Here is a 12,970-nt window from a genome sequence, read left to right as displayed (position 1 = left end):
GGGTACAATTGTAAATGGGATTGCCTCCTTAATTTCTCTTTCTTCTGTCTTGTTGTTGGTGTAGAGAAATGCAACTGATTTCTGTGCATTGATTTTATATCCTGACACTTTACTGAATTCCTGTACAAGTTCTAGCAGTTTTGGAGTGGAGTCTTTTGGGTTTTCCACATCATATCATCTGCGAAGAGTGATAGTTTGACTTCTTCTTTACCAATTTGGATGCCTTTAATTTCTTTTTGTTGTCTGATTGCTGAGGCTAGGATTTCTAGTACTATGTTGAATAGCAGTGGTGATAATGGACATCCCTGCCGTGTTCCTGACCTTAGCGTAAAAGCTTTCAGTTTTTCTCCATTGAGAATGATATTTGTGGTGGGTTTTTCATAGATGGCTTTGATAATATTGAGGTATGTGCCCTCTATCCCTACACTTTGAAGAGTTTTGATCAGGAAGGGATGCTGTACTTTGTCAAATGCTTTTTCAGCATCTATTGCGAGTATCATATGGTTCTTGTTCTTTCTTTTATTAATGTGTTCTATCACATTGATTGATTTGCGGATGTTGAACCAACCCTGCAGCCCTGGAATAAATCCCACTTGATCGTGGTGAATAATCCTTGTAATGTACTGTTGAATCCTATTGGCTAGTATTTTGGCGAGAATTTTTGCGTCTGTGTTCATCAAGGATATTTGGTCTGTAGTTCTCTTTTTGGTGGGATCCTTGTCTGGTTTTGGGATCAAGGTGATGCTGGCCTCATAAAATGAGTTTGGAAGTTTTCCTTCCATTTCTATTTTTTGGAACAGTTTCAGGAGAATAGGAATGAGTTCTTCTTTAAATGTTGGGTAGAATTCCCCTGGGAAGCCGTCTGGCCCTGGGCTTTTGTTTGTTTGGAGATTTTTGATGACTGTTTCAATCTCCTTACTGGTTATGGGCCTGTTCAGGTTTTCTATTTCTTCCTGGTTCAGTTGTGGTAGTTTATATGTCTCTAGGAATGCATCCATTTCTTCCAGATTGTCCAATTTGTTGGCGTAGAGTTGCTCATAGTATGTTCTTATAATTGTCTGTATTTCTTTGGTGTTAGTTGTGATCTCTCCTCTTTCATTCCTGATTTTATTGATTTGGGTCCTTTCTCTTTTCTTTTTGATAAGTCTGGCCAGGTGCTTATCAATCTTATTGATTCTTTCAAAGAACCAGCTCCCAGTTTCATTGATTTTTTCTATTGTTTTTTTGGTTTCTATTTCATTGATTTCTGCTCTGATCTTTATGATTTCCCTTCTCCTGCTAGGTTTAGGGTTTCTTTCTTGTTCTTTCTCCAGCTCCTTTAGGTTTAGGGTTAGGTTGTGTACTTGAGACCTTTCTTGTTTCTTGAGAAAGGCTTGTACTGCTATATATTTTCCTCTCAGGACTGCCTTTGCTGTGTCCCACAGATTTTGAACTGTTGTGTGTTCATTATCATTTGTTTCCATGAATTTTTTCAATTCTTCTCTAATTTCCTGGTTAACCAATTCATTCTTTAGAAGGATGCTGTTTAGTCTCCATGTATTTGGGTTCTTTCCAGCTTTCCTCTTGTGATTGAGTTCTAGCTTCAGAGCATTGTGGTCTGAAAATATGCAGGGATGATCCTAATCTTTTGATACCGGTTGAGACCTGATTTGTGACCCAGGATGTGATCTATTCTGGAGAAGGTTCCATGTGCACTAGAGAAGAATGTGTATTCTGTTGTTTTGGGATGAAATGTTCTGAATATATCTGTGAGTCCATCTGGTCCAGTGTGTCATTTAAGGCCTTTATTTCCTTGTTGATCTTTTGCTTGGATGATCTGTCCATTTCAGTGAGGGGAGTGTTAAAGTCCCCTACTATTATTGTATTATTATTGATGTGTTTCTTTGATTTTGTTATTAATTGGTTGATATAGTTGGCTGCTCCCACGTTAGGGGCATAGATATTTAAAATTGTTAGACAACTTTTATTTTTAATTCGTTCCCACTATTCTGGTTCATTTATATATATATATATATATATATATATATATATATATATATATATATATATATATATAAATTTTTTAAACTTTTTACCATCACAGTGAGATGTCCAGTGCATCAACTTCCATAATAACCTTCTAACCTGAACTTTTTGATACATACACCTGTGTTTTTCTTTTCCTTTTCTATTTTTTAATTTTTTTAAATTTTAGTTTAGTTTATTCTTTTTTATATTTTTATTTTCTAATATTCACATAGAGTTAAACTTCAAGGTAACCCCCTTTCCCAATGAATGCTAATAGGTAAACTAATTTTTAATCCCTCTTTATCTTGGGAAAGTTGAGTCCTTTAACAAAGATATCAAGATACATCCAGGAAGAATCAAAATAACCTTCCCCGCACGCACTGAGAATTTACAGCCACTCTCCCATCTTTTTCTTCCGCCAGTGTTTCTGTGCATCTGTGTTTGTCCTGATAGTATATAAATCTTAAACTTGGGGTTCTTTTTGAGGAGGTTCTTCCTTTTTTTGCTTTTACATTATATATATTTTCTCTTCTCATATACTTTTATCAGTCTTTTTGTTTGTCTGTTTTTCTTTGTATACTTCATAAATCTTACTTTGGAGCCGATTTGGACTGAGCCTTCTCTTTTATCTTCCCTTTTTTTCCTGTCTCTCTCTCTTTTCTTTTTCTTTCCCTTTTTCTCTCATTTCGGTGGGGAATCCTGATTGCTCAGAAGCATTCCAGGGTACACCTTGACTGCCCCACAGTTGATACACCCAGCTACATCCATTCAGTCATCTCTCACCAAAATGACAATGAGGAGGAATGCCCAACAGAAGAAAAATACAGAGGATGGCCTTCTGCAACAGAGTTAATGGCTATCGACATAGACAATATGTCAGAAAAGGAATTCAGGCTAACAATTGGGCAGGCAATAGCTAGGTTGGAGAAAGCCAGGGATGACCAAACAGAATTGATTAGGGCAGAACTGAAAGCCATCCCCGACCAGTGATGATGTTCACAATGCTCTCAATGAGTTCCAATCTAATCTAAATTCTCTAAAAGCTAGGGTAACTGAGACAGAAGATAGAATTAGTGATCTGAAGGACAAACAGAGAGAAAGGATCAGGAGGAAGCCTGGAACAAACAGCTTAGAAGTCACTAAAACAGAATCAGGGAAATAAATGATGCCATGAAACATTCCAACATCATAATTATTGGAATCCCTGAAGGAGAGGAGAAAGAAAGAAGTCTAGAAGATATAGTGGAACAAGTTCTACATGAATATTTTCCCAATCACGCGAATGGAACCAGTGTTCATGTACTAGAGGCAGAAAGGTCTCCCCCCAAGATTACAGATTCTAAAAAAAACATCTAGGCACCTGATAGTAAAATGGAAAAATCATAATTGTAGATACAATCTCTTGAAAGCCACTAGGACAAAGAGGCTCCTGACCTACAGAGGAAAGCCCATCAGAATAACGTCAGACCTGTCCATAGAGACCTGGAAAGACAGAAAGGGCTGGCAAAATATATTCAGGGCACTAAAAGAGAAGAACATAGAGCCAAGAATACTTTATCCAGCAAGACTGATATTCAAAAAGGATGGAGAGATACAGAGTTTCCAAGATCGGCAAGGCTTAAAAGACTATGCAACCACCAAGCTGACACAGCAAGAAATTTTAAGGGGGGTTCTATAAAAGAGAAAAAACCCTAAAAATATCATTTAACAGAAATATAGAGACAGTCTACAGAAAGAAAGGCTTCAAAGGTAACACGATGTCAATAAAAACATATCTATCAATAATCACTCTCAATGTGAATGGCCTAAATGCGCCCATAAAATGACACAGGGTTGCAGACTAGATAAAACGACAGGACCCATCCACATGTTGTCTACAAGAGACCCATTTTGAACCTAAAGATACACCCAGACTGAAAGTGAAGGGATGGAGAAGCATCTTTCATGCCAGTGGGCCTCAAAAGAAGGCTGGGTTAGCAATTCTCATATCAGATAAATTTTAAACTACAGACTGTAGTCAGAGATACAGAAGGACACTACGTAATTCTTTTTTTTTAGCACCTTTTTTTTTAATGTTTAACTTTTTTTTTTCATTTTATTTATTTTTTCAGTGTAACAGTATTCATTCTTTTTGCACAACACCCAGTGCTCCATGCAAAACGTGCCCTCCCCAATTCCCACCACCTGTTCCCCCAACCTCCCACCCCTGACCCTTCAAAACCCTCAGGTTGCCCCAACCTCCCACCCCTGACCCTTCAAAACCCTCAGGTTGTTTTTCAGAGTCCATAGTCTCTTATGGTTCGCCTCCCCTCCCCAATGTCCATAGCCCGCTCCCCCTCTCCCAATCCCACCTCCCCCCAGCAACCCCCAGTTTGTTTTGTGAGATTAAGAGTCATTTATGGTTTGTCTCCCTCCCAATCCCATCTTGTTTCATTTACTCTTCTCCTATCCCCCTACCCCCCCATGTTGCTTCTCCATGTCCTCATATCAGGGAGATCATATGATAGTTGTCTTTCTCTGATTGACTTATTTCACTAAGCATGATACGCTCTAGTTCCATCCATGTCATCGCAAATGGCATGATTTCATTTCTTTTGATGGCTGCATAGTATTCCATTGTGTATATATACCACCTCTTCTTTATCCATTCATCTGTTGATGGACATCTAGGTTCTTTCCATAGTCTGGCTATTGTAGACATTGCTGCTATAAACATTCGGGTACACGTGCCCCTTCAGATCACTATGTTTGTTTCTTTAGGGTAAATACCCAGTAGTGCAATTGCTGGGTCATAGGCTAGTTCTATTTTCAACATTTTGAGGAACCTCCATGCTGTTCTCCAGAGTGGTTGCACCAGCTTGCATTCCCACCAACAGTGGAGGAGGGCTCCCCTTTCTCCACATCCTCGCCAGCATCTGTCATTTCCTGACTTGTTAATTTTAGCCATTCTGACTGGTGTGAGGTGATATCTCATTGTGGTTTTGATTTGTATTTCCCTGATGCCGAGTGACGTGGAGCACTTTTTCATGTGTCTGTTGGCCATCTGGATGTCTTCTTTGCAGAAATGTCTGTTCATGTCCTCTGCCCATTTCTTGATTGGATTGTTTGTTCTTTGGGTGTTGAGTTTGCTAAGTTCCTTATAGATTTTGGATACTAGACTTTTATCTGATATGTCGTTTGCAAAAAGGGACTATCCACCAAGATAGGCCCAATAGATACAATCTAACAATTGTAAATATTGTAAATATCTATGGCCCCAATATGGGAGCAGCCAATTACATAAGAAAACTATTAATCAAATAAAGAGTCATATTGATATGAATACATTAATAGCAGGAGATCTTAACACACCTCTCTCAGTAATAGATCATCCAAACAGAAAATCAATAAACAAAAGCATTGAATGACACATTGGACCAAATGGACCTCATATATATATATACAAAACATTCCACCCTAAAACAACAGAATACTCATTCTTCTCAAGTGCACATGGAACCTTCTCCAGAATAGACCACATACTGGGCCACAAATCAGGACTCAACCGATACCAAAAGACTGACATTATCCCCTGCATATTCTCAGATCACAGTGCTTTGAAACTGGAGCTCAATCACAAGGAAAAGTTCGGACGGAACTCAAACACCTGGAAGCTAAAGACCACCTTGCTTAAGAATGCTTGGATCAACCAGGAGATCAAAGAAGAACTTAAGCAATTCATGGAAACCAATGAGAATGAAGACACTTCGGTCCAAAACCTATGGGATACAGCAAAGGCAGTTCTAAGGGGGAAATCCATAGCCATCCAAGCCTCCCTCAAAAACATTGAAAAATCCAGAATACACCAGCTGTCTCTACACCTTCAAGAAATGGAGAACCAACAACAAATCAAACCAACTCCACACGCAAGAAGGGAAATAATCAAGATTAGAGCAGAGATCAATGAGGTAGAAACGAGAGATACAGTAGAACGTATCAATGAAACTAGAAGCTGGTTTTTTGAAAGAATCAATAAGATCGATAAACCATTGGCCACACTAATCCAAAAGAAAAGAGAGAAAGTCCAAATTAATAAAATTATGAATGAAAAGGGAGAGATCACAACTAACACCAAGGAAGTAGAAAAGATGAAACGGATGCATTCCTGGAAAACTATAAACGCCCAAAATTGAACCAGGAAGAAACTGACAACGTGAATAGACCAACATCTAGTAACAAGATTGAAGCAGTAATCAAAAACTTCCCAAAAAAAGAAGAGCCCAGGACCTGATGGATTCCCTGGGGAATTCTACCAAACTTTCAAAGAAGAAATAACACCTATTCTCCTGATGCTGTTTCAAAAAATTAAAGCAGAAGGAAAATTTCCAGACTCTTTTTATGAAGCCAGCATTACCCTGATCTCCAAACCAGGCAAAGACCCTACCAAAAAGGAGAATTTCAGACCAGTATCACTGATGAATATGGATGCAAAGATTCTCAACAAGATCCTAGCAAACAGGATCCAACAGCACATTAAAAAGATTATCCACCATGACCAGGTGGGATTCATCCCTGGGTTACAAGGATGGTTCAACATTCACACATCATTCAATGTGATAAAACAAATCAATAAGAGAAGAGAGAAGAAGCCCATGGTCCTCTCAATGGATGCAGAAAAAGCATTTGACAAAATCCAGCATCCGTTCCTGATTAAAATGGTTCAAAGTATAGGGATAGAGGGAACATTCCTGAACTTCATAAAATCTATCTATGAAAGACCCACAGCAAATGTCATCCTCAATGGGAAAAAGCTTGCAGCCTTCCCGTTGAAATCAGGAACAAGACAAGGATGCCCACTCTCACCACTCTTGTTCAACATAGTATTAGAAGTCCTAGCAATGGCAATCAGAAAATAAAGAGAAATAAAAGGTATCCAAATTGGCAAGGAAGAAGTCAAACTCTCTCTCTTCGCAGATGACATGATTCTTTATATGGAAAACCCCAAAGACTCCACCCCCAAACTACTAGAACTCATACAGCAATTCAGTAACGTGGCAGGATACAAAGTCAATGTACAGAAATCAGTGGCTTTCTTATACACTAACAATGAAAATACAGAAAGGGAAATTAGAGAATCCATTCCATTTACTAGAGCACCAAGAACCGTAAGACACCTGGGAAGAAACCTAACCAAAGAGGTAAAGGACCTGTACTCGAGGAACTACAGAACACTCATGAAAGAAATTGAAGAAGACACAAAAAGATGGAAGACCATTCCATGCTCTTGGATCGGAAGAATAAACATTGTTAAAATGTCTATACTGCCTAGGGCAATCTATACTTTTAATGCCATTCTGATCAAAATTCCACCGATATTTTTCAAAGAGCTGGAGCAAATAATCCTAAACTTTGTATGGAATCTGAATAAACCCTGAATTGCCAAGGAAATGGTGAAAAACAAAAACAAAACTGGCGGCATCACGTTACCTGATTTCAAGCTTTACTACACAGCTGTGATCACCAAGACATCATGGTACTGGCATAAAAATAGACACACAGACCAGTGGAACAGAGTAGAGAGCCCAGATATGGACCCTGAGCTCTATGGTCAAATAATCTTCGACAAAACAGGAAAAAATATACAGTGGAATAAAGACAGTCTCTTCAATAAATGGTGCTGGGAAAACTGGACAGCTATATGTAGAAGAATGAAACTCGACCATTCTCTTACACCATACACAAAGATAAACGCGAAATGGATAAAAGACCTCAACGTGAGACAGCAATCCATCAGAATCCTAGAGGAGAACATAGACAGTAACCTCTTCGATATCAGCCACAGCAACTTCTTTCAAGATATGTCTCCAAAGGCCAAGGAAACAAAAGTGAAAATGAACTTTTGGGACTTCATCAAGATCAAAAGCTTCTGCACAGCAAAGGAAACACTTAACAAAACAAAGAGGCAACCCACGGAATGGGAGAAGATATTTGCAAATGACAGTACAGACAAAAGGTTGATATCCAGGAGCTATAAAGAACTTCTCAAACTCAACACACACAAAACAGAGAATCATATCAAAAATTGGGCAGAAGACATGAACAGACACTTCTCCAATGAAGACATACAAATGGCTATCAGACACATGAAAAAATGCTCATCATCACTAGCCATCAGGGAGACTCAAATTAAAACTACATCGAAATACCACCTGACACCAGTTAGAATGGCCCAAATTAGCAAGATAGGAAACAACCTGTGTTGGAGAGGATGTGAAGAAAGGGGAACCCTCTTCCACTGTTGGTGGGAATGCAAGTTAGTGCAGCCTCTTTGGAGAACAGTGTGGAGAGTCCTCAAGAAATTAAAAATAGAGCTCCCCTATGACCCTGCAATTGCGCTCCTGGGTATTTACCCCAAAGATACAGATGTAGTGAAAAGAAGGGCCATCTGTACCCCAACTTTCATAGGAGCAATGGTCACGGTCACCAAACTGTGGAAAGAACCAAGATGCCCTTCAACGGACGAATGGGTAAGGAAGATGTGGTCCATATACACGATGGAGTATTATGCCTCCATCAGAAAAGATGAATACCCATCTTTTGTAGCAACATGGATGAGACTGGAAGAGATTATGCTGAGCGAAATAAGTCAAGCAGAGAGAGTCAAGTATCATATGGTCTCACTTATTTGTGGAGCATAACAAATAACATGGAGGACATGGGGAGATGGAGAGGAGAAGGGAGTTGAGGGAAATTGGAAGAGGAGGTGAACCATGTGAGACCATGGACTCTGAAAAACAACCTGAGGGTTTTGAAGGGGTGGGGGGTGGGAAGTTGGGGGAACAAGGTGGTGGGTATTACTGAGGGCACGTGTTGCATGGAGCACTGGGTGTGGTGCAAAAACAATGAACACTGTTATGATGAAAAGAAAAAAAATTGATATATGTTTAAAAAAATAAAAAATAAAAAATTATTTATAAGTACAAGGCAAAATGGGAAAAGAAACTGATTGAAAAAACTTACCAAAATTCAAAAGATACTGTCACAGAAATGAAAAAGTAAGCCACAAGCTTGGGATACGATTTTCTCAGTGCATACACCTGACAACTTAAATAGGAGAGTATTTTTTAAAACTACAAATCTATAGTAAAATGATAATACCCAATAAAAACGGTCAAAAGTTTTGCACAGATACTTCCTAGAAGAGAATATATAAATTCCCAATAGGCATATGAAAATATGGGAATCACATAAAGGAAATGCAAATTAAAACCACAAAAAGATATCATTATACATCCATTAGGATGACTAAAAGTAAAAGTACCAAATGTCAGGAGAAATGAAGGGCAGTGGAATTACTCACACATTGCTGATGGGATAGTAAAAGAGTCTATCAGTAATGGAAAGCTGTTTGGCAATTTCTCATTAAGTTAAATATCTATTTAACATTTGACCCAGCAATTCCCTCCTAGGTACTAATATACACCCACCCCTCCCCTGCCAAAGATAACAAAAGTCCCCAAGAAGCCATGGAAAGGAATATTCACTGTAACTTTATTTATTAGAGCAAAAAATTGGAATCAAGCCAATTTGTCTATTAACAGAAACATAGATAAATTGGTAAATTCACACAATGGAATACCGTGCAGCAAGAAAACGGAACAAATTGCAAACACAGGCAATCACATAGATCAATCTGAACAACATTATACTAAACAATACACAACATTCAGGAACAGGCAAAACTAACCTATGGGGATAAAATAAAGAGCTTACCTGTTCCTTTCAGAAGAGAAATTGGGAAAGAGGTAAGGAAAATTTCAAAGGCACTGTTTCATAGCTTTCTTGGGACACTGATAACATGAACATAGGCATTGGTTAAAAGTCACTCATCTGGGGGCGCCTGGTGGCTCAGTGGGTTAAGCCTCTGCCTTCGGCTCAGGTCACGATCTCAGGGTCCTGGGATCAAGCCCCGCATCGGGCTCTCTGCTCAGCCCTCTGCTCGGGCTCTCTACTTGCCTCTCTATCTACTTGTGATCTCTCTCTATATCAAATAAATAAAATCTTAAAAAAAAAAGTCACTCATCTGTGCATTCAAAGTCTATACTTACTACTCTATGTAATTATACTTCAATAAAATAAAGGAAGAAGTCCTCCAATCCCCAAAGCTGTATGACCATGTCATCATGGACATGTATGATACAACTCAATCTATAGTTATGTTTGCATGTGTGCCTCTGAAGAAACCAGTCCATTTGACTGTATGGTAATGTGCTCTTCTGAATTGGATTTGAATGGATTTTTCTTAATGCCTTATAAAAGATACTATTTAGACAAGACAAAAATTAAAAGCCTTATATGCCAATGATCTCAGCATATCATGTAGTTGGATTTGTGAGTAAAAATTTAAAAATGCCTGTGGACGATCCAAGTCCTACAAAAATGGTTTAAGTGCCCAAAGCCCTGCATTTGTGAGCCAGCTGCTATAGGCAGGTAGAAAGTAGGCCATGGAGAATGTAGTTCTTCCTATTGATCTAAAACACAATCCAGGGGTGTCTGGGTGGCTCAGTTGGTTAAGTGACTGCCTTCAGCTCAGGTCATGATCCCAGAGTCCAGGAATCGAGTCCCACATCAGCCTTCCTGCTCAGCAGGGAGTCTGCTTCTCCCTCTGGCCCTCACCCCTTTCATATTCATGCTCTCTCTCTCAAATCAATAAGTTAAATATTTAAATAAATAATAAGGAAAGAAAGAAAAATAAAAACAAGTCATAAACCATGGCATATTAGAGCTGTACAAAATTCCAGAGGTCATGTGGGTCAGCCTCTAATTTTTCAGGTAGAAGCCTTGACACTCAGGTTATATTTGCTCAAGATCACAAGGATAGTTAGTGGTAGTCAAAATAAGTACACTGCCAACATCGTGTGAAGCCATTATGTATAGATACCTCTCATTGGTAAAATTACCCATGATTTTCAAAGTAAAAGCGAGTAGACCACCAGTGCATATACACCTCAGTAGAAGCATTGCATTCTGTATTTCCCACAATCCATTTAAAGCTTCCTTCCAGAGATCTTGGAACCAGATTTAGATCAGAGAGGAAAGAGTGAGTAACTAATGGTATTTGTCTGAGCCCATAAGCCTCCAGGGCTGACTCATGACTGAGAAAGGGTTTCATTGCAAGGACCCACATTTCAATTTCTTACAGCAGCTTTTCTGTAGAGGTTCTAAGATCAGACTGGGGAGTGCAATGCATCATTGAATTGAACCTGCCTCTGTTCCACAAGGTGAACACAATGGTTCATTTGCATTTAATTTAAGAAGTAATTGTATTGGGCTTTTTAAAACGATATAAGGATCATTTATATTTTCAAGATGTAAGCAAAATGCCACTCTCCAAACTGTAACTTTGTTTTTGTTACAGTTTGTTTTGTTTTTGTTTTTGTTTTTGTTTTTACTCCTGTGAAATTTTAGAAAACCTAGCGATCATGCTTGCAGCCCAAATTTCCTTTGGAGATAAGATTTGCGGTCAAATGTGCTGTTTCTATTTTAATACAAACTGATTTTCCTCATCATCGTGAAAGCACTCAGGGTCTTGTGTGTTGGGGTCAGGGAACAGTGTCTATCAGGGACCTGGAATTATCCAGTTTGCCCCTCTTTTGACTTCTGTTACACTGGCATCCAGACACTTGGGGCTAGTACTGAAAGACATCTGCACAATTTGAATTGCTGCTCCTGGGGTCTTCTCTTCATTCACCTGGGACTGTCTGAGGGCTGTGTGGTAAGTGCTACTGGCCTCAGCCAGTTTGAGGGACCTTAGGAAGTCTGACAGTCCATGGAGTGCTCTAGTGAGTGTGGTCCAGGGGGAGCTGCCCAGGCTCATTGATGCTGTACTCTCCAACTCTTTTGACCTGACTTTCCAGCCCCTCTGACTGGGAAGCACAGGCCAGGTAACACTCAACAATGCTGTTGAAAACGCAAACTGAGAACTCTGGGGAGAAGTAAAACTACGAACTTGTAAATGTGGAAGGCACCATTTAGGGAAAATTTCTGAAGATGTATGAATTGAGTGACAGCTAGTTAGCTTTTCCAGAAAATGAATCAAAACTGAATGACTTCCATTGTACATTGTAATAAAAAAGCCTCTCGTGGGATGCCTGGGTGGCTCAGTGGGTTAAAGCCTCTGCCTTCAGCTCAGGTCATGGTCCCGGTGTCCTGGGATCCAGCCCCGTCAGGCTCTCTGCTCAGCGGGGAGCCTGCTTCCTCCTCTGTCTCTCTCTGCCTGCCTCTCTGCCTACTTGTGATCTCTTTCTGTGTGTGAAATAAATAAAAAATCTTAAAAAAGGTCTCTCATTAGCATGCTAACCTTTCTAATTCCTGCTTTTTAATAAAAATAAATACATTCATATTCGCCTTATATTTTGTTCTTTCACATCATGCCAAGATTCCTGATGTACTATGGAATTTGGTTTGCAAGGTCTGTTTTCATTGTATATGAACTGGCATAAATGCCCCAGTGCCAACAGGTCAGCAGCCTTTAATGACCATATTTGACACAAAGCTAGACTTCTCTGTGTGGGCTCGATGACACAGGGGACTCCTAAGAGCAATCATTTGACTCCATAGCATTACTGTGACAATGTGAGAGCACCAGGAGGCATTCTCAGAGGAACTTGGAGGCTATAAGCTGGAACAACGTGTACTGGCAGAAATCCTCCATAAATATTTATTAAGATCAATGGCTACATGCAGTGTGCTGATGGTAGCTTTTTGTTCAGACTTAAAATTAAGATGAATTGTATAATTGATGTATTAGGAACTCTTCTCTGCTTATAAAGCACAGAACAGTCGTTCCTCCCTCCATATGACTCACACATCTTATTAGTTGCCAGACATTGCATCATAACACTTATACTTTCATTTAACCTATGGCAGTCTGTTGTACTTTGGTGACAGTGATGTGACCCACAGAAAGGTGCTGGATATGGGC

The sequence above is a fragment of the Meles meles genome, chromosome 15, assembly GCF_922984935.1.
Source record: "Meles meles chromosome 15, mMelMel3.1 paternal haplotype, whole genome shotgun sequence".
NCBI classification, from domain to species: Eukaryota; Metazoa; Chordata; class Mammalia; order Carnivora; family Mustelidae; genus Meles; species Meles meles.
This window is presented reverse-complemented; position numbering follows the sequence as displayed.